This window comes from Lactuca virosa, chromosome 5 (genome assembly GCF_052849685.1).
Source record: "Lactuca virosa cultivar CGN04683 chromosome 5, Lactuca_virosa_CGN04683_v6, whole genome shotgun sequence".
In the NCBI taxonomy this organism is placed as follows: domain Eukaryota; kingdom Viridiplantae; phylum Streptophyta; class Magnoliopsida; order Asterales; family Asteraceae; genus Lactuca; species Lactuca virosa.
Genome location: NC_136430.1, coordinates 134696046 through 134700755, shown reverse-complemented (window position 1 = coordinate 134700755; position 4710 = coordinate 134696046). Strand labels below are relative to the sequence as shown.

At 45.1% G+C, this 4710-nt stretch overlaps 1 long non-coding RNA gene across 1 annotated transcript; it reads left to right on the top strand.

Moving 5' to 3' along the window:
• The first annotated feature begins 696 nt into the window (after window positions 1–696).
• On the top strand, window positions 697–3914 carry LOC145116692 (uncharacterized). Its single transcript, XR_013712261.1, has 3 exons — window positions 697–1223; window positions 2415–2502; window positions 3800–3914. It is a non-coding gene; the product is annotated as an uncharacterized LOC145116692 (long non-coding RNA).
• The last annotated feature ends 796 nt before the right edge of the window (window positions 3915–4710 follow it).

The window sequence follows — 4710 nt, the reverse complement described above, 5'->3', positions numbered from 1 at the left end:
TGAGGGATAAACAGACTAGATTCAACGATAATGATTCAGTATGAGTGGTCTGTTAGGGATTCAGATCATCTCGAGACAGCAGACTTCAGACGGAGTAGACGAGATCTTGTTGCGAGGAATTTGTTCACCTGCGGATTTTAGGGCTTTGCGAGGATTGGTCATGGCTACCCTGGGAAGGCTAGGGTGTGCCCGGCTTGGTGACCATGCTACTAGAGTGGTTGGGCGAGTAAGGAATGGTAAGGAATGATTTCGATGACGAAAGCTAATTTAAGTGGGGGAGAGTTGTAACACCCTGTTTATTTATTAAATAAATAAATAAATTAATGAATGAATAATAGCCCTAAAATAAATAATTATATATAAAAGGATGGTCTCGAAGGACTAATTGTCATAAATCTAGAAGTTAAGGACTGAAGGGTAAATTCTGGACCTTAATTGAAAAGAATTTGTCAAGCAAGGGGCGGTTTTGTAAATTTTGGATTAGTTTTGTAAAGATTTTAGAAGATGGGGGCTGTTTTGTAAATATCGGACATAATTTGTAAAGGTTTAAGAGGGCAGGGTTTAAATGGTAAAATTGGGGGCTGGATTTTAAAGAAAATGTGAAATGAGGGACCGATTCTGTCGTTATGGCAAACTTTTAATGGAAGCGGGTATTTAAGGAATCAACAACCCTAACCCTAATATGAGAGGCAGCCGTCACCCCTTTCCTTGCCTCCGACGCCGCCACCTTCTTTTTCACCTCCGGCATCGCACCACCACGGTCGAGACTGGTGACCACCGAAGCCACCTCCACGAAGTTGTTGCTGCCTCTATCTTCGGTCCAAAGCCATCCTCAAGGAACTCCCCAGCCGCCACCGAGATACCGAGCCTGCGGCCGATGACGTTGTGCGCAACCGGAGGAGGCGACGGAAATCGAAGATTGAAGCGTTGGTCGTTGTCGCGCGGGCCAGGAACGATCGGGAAGCTCTCGGTGTGCCAACCGCCACCTCGTGTTCTCCTCTCAGCCGCCACCACCTGTGTCGGTAGTTTTTCCGGCCAGTCGAGCCACCAAGCGTAGCAACGTGTGTCTTCCGACGCAGAGCAGTCGACGACGTGACCGCCAGGGTGTCCGTCGCCATCTTTTCTGCCATCCTCCTTTTATTTTCTGTCATCGTAAAATCACCATTGCCGCCGCCTCCTGCCGGATCTTGACACAACCAGCCATTGCTACGAGTTATGTTTGGGTGTGTATTCGAACAGATCTGTTGCGTTCGGTTTTCATTAGGTTGTTGCGGTTTGTTTAGCCGGAAAAGCCACCACCACCACCGTGTGGTGGTGGCTGCCACCGTGTACCACCACCGACCACCACAAGGGTGGTTGCGGGTGTGTTTTTATTTAGTATAGTGTGTGTGTTTTTTTCGTGAGTTCGTTGTAAATTGTAAAAATTGGAATAATAGAAATCTCAAACCACCACCGTAGGGTGGTGGCTGCCGCCACCGGCCGTCGTGTCCTTTGGCGGTGTGCTTGCCTCGTTGAGTTTGATTCGTTTGGGGTGCTTGAAACCCTAATGGGCCTTGTGAGCCCTAATGGACCCAATGAAGCTTAATGGACCTAAAAGCCCAAGCATGTGACTAATGGGTTTAATGATATTCTAGTCGGCCTAATAGGCCCAATAAATCCCTAATTGACCTAAAAGCCCAACAAATTGATAAATGGGTTAGTATTTGGGTTGGAAACCCTAATTAGGGTTTGGAAAACCATAATGCCAATAAAACCCTAATTTCGGGAATTAATCGAGACACACGAGAATTATTTAATAACTTGAAATATTAAATAATAATAATTGGCAGAAATTAGTCTAAGCAATATTGAACTTAATGGATTATGTCCTTACTGGATTAAGTCCTTAGTGGTTTAGTCCTTAATGGGTTAAATGAGAAACACTTAACCTTAATCATCATTTTATGTGAAATCCTAATTTCACTTGGGCCTTAAGTTGGGCCTTTCTATTAGGACTAAATGATTGGGATAATAATGGGCCATCCAAGAGCAAGCAATTGAACTAGAATAATTTAATGGGCCTAGGGTAAGGCCCATGGAAGGGGTTTGGGTCTAATTTGGAAAATTGGGCCATTGATGGGCCATTATTTGGGTCTTGATGATTATGAGACATTGGGCATTTGAATGCCAATTGTTCGGACTGGATTAAATGGTTGGGCCTTAGGGGAAGACCATGTAGAGAGTTGTGCCCAATTTGGAAAATTGGGCTATATGTTGGGCTTTGAGCCATAGTTGGACTTTTTGGGCCTTTAGATTGGGCCTCGGGCTTGAATCAAGCCAAGTTAGGGGTAGAGTAGTCTTTTACCCCCAAGCATGGACTTATGGTTATGTATTGGAACCCAACTATTAATCGGGTGTTATTTTGGTGTTGACAGTTCGTGAATCTGTCATCCAGCAGCTGGGGTTGAGTCGGCGGGACTTCAGCAATGTGGGATTGAGTCTGCGGGACTTCAGCAGTGTGAGGTGAGTTACCTTCCAGTAGCGGTGGGTCTATGGCCATAATGTCGGCCCACCAGTAGGAGTTGTATGTTAGATGATTGTCTTTGTGATATTCATCTAGGTTTGCTACTACCTGATATGTTTATGTGCTAGCATGATATGTTATATGTGATAGTGGTAGTAGGGGGAGAATAGTCCCTAAGTTCGGTCGTTAGGACCGAAGGGTAGGTCGGGCACCCCAGAATTGTCTGACAGTATGCTTATGTTATGATATTATGTGGTAGTAGTATGAGGTGAAATAGTGCTGACGAAGGGTAGGAGAGTTGCATGTTTCTTTCCCGGTATTTTGTTCTTAATCCTGACGATATTGAATTCGCTCTTGTGGGGTGCCCGACCTACCCTTCGGTCCTAACGACCGAACTTGGGGACTATTCTCCCCCTTACTACCACTATCACATATAACATATCATGCTAGCACATAAACTTATCAGGTAGTAGCAAACCTAGATAAATATCACAAAGACAATCATCTAACATACAACTCCTACTGGTGGGCCGGCATGTAAGTGAGTACCAATGACACCTCAGCACAAACAGTCACGAGCAAGATCAAAACAATGAATAAAAACCCAAAAACATAGTAAACTCTTGACCAAGCCAAATGCTTGACATAATGAATAATAATTCGATGAAAAGAGTACCAAATGGGAGAGTTCCATCTCCTAGAACTAAGATCCAAGATGGGAACCTTTGAGGTGGGACCTCTCTAGGGATTTGATTTGTGCGAACTGGGTACTCCATATATCGACCTTTTGAGGCCACCAATCCGCCGATCAACGTCAATGGCACCGAGATACAAAACCACATCAAGATAAGAACCAAAAAGGTGGTGAATGTTCGTTCGTAAGGACCGACGGGTAAGTCAAGCACCCCAGAATGGCTTGACCTGGGTAGTCAGGCACCCCAGAATTGCTTAGTAGTATATGTGTGTTATATGGTAGTGATAGGGGTGAAATAGTCCCCGGTAGTCGGGCGAAATAGACCGACGGGTAAGTCAAGCACCCCAGAATGGCTTGACCTGGGTAAGTCAAGCACCCCGAAATGGCTTGACCTGGGTAAGTCAAGCACCCCAGAATGGCTTGACCTGGGTAAGTCAAGCACCCCGAAATGGCTTGACCTGGGTAAGTCAAGCACCCCAGAATGGCTTGACCTGGGTAGTCAGGCACCCCAGAATTGTCTGACAGTATGTTATTGTATGGTGCGTGGTATGATGGGGGAACTCACTAAGCTTCGTGCTTATGGTTTACAGTTTTGGTTTCAGGTACTTCGTTTCAAAGGAAAGGAGTCGGCTTGATCGCAGCGCATCACACTATGTTTTCCGCACATGAGATCTTTGGGATTACACTCTGATATGGTTTTATGATAATATGTTTTGATTATTGACACTTTGGATTTGACATTAGATATGAATATGAATGTTTTTATACTGATGGTTTTATATAATTACTTAATTAAAAAGAAATTTTTTGTCTTGAATTTTGGGATGTTACATCGAGTTTGTGTGATAGATTTTGGCAAGGCATGGGATACACACTTGCTACTAATCGAATTCTCCTACAACAACAGCTACCACACAAGCATTAAAGTCACTCCCTTTGAGGTCTTGTACGGTTGGAAATGTAGATCACCTCACTGTTGGGCTGAGGTAGGAGACACCCAGTTGGCAAGGGGACAGGTACCGAACAACACACTCACAGGACCTGAAATTATCCGGGAAACAACGGAGAAAATCGTCCAAATCAGGGCACGACTCCAAGCATCTCGGGATAGACAGAAGAGCTATGCAGACAAAAGACGAAAGCCGCTGGAGTTCCATGTAGGTGATCGCGTGCTGCTAAAAGTCTCTCCCTGGAAAGGGATGATACGGTTTGCAAAGCGGGGAAAGCTAAACCCACTATACATTGTACCATTCGCGATCCTTTCCAGGATCGGTCTGGTAGCCTACACGCTGCAGCTACCCTCGGAGCTCAGCAACGTACACCCTGTCTTTCACGTGTCAAACCTCAAGAAATGCTTATCGGATGAAACCCTCATCGTTCCACTCGATAAGATTCAGGTGAATGAGGATCTCCACTTCATTAAGGAACCGGTCGAAATCATGGACAGGGAAGTGAAGCGTACAAAGCAAAGCCGCATTCCTATTGTAAAGGTTCGGTGGAGTGCAAAATGCGG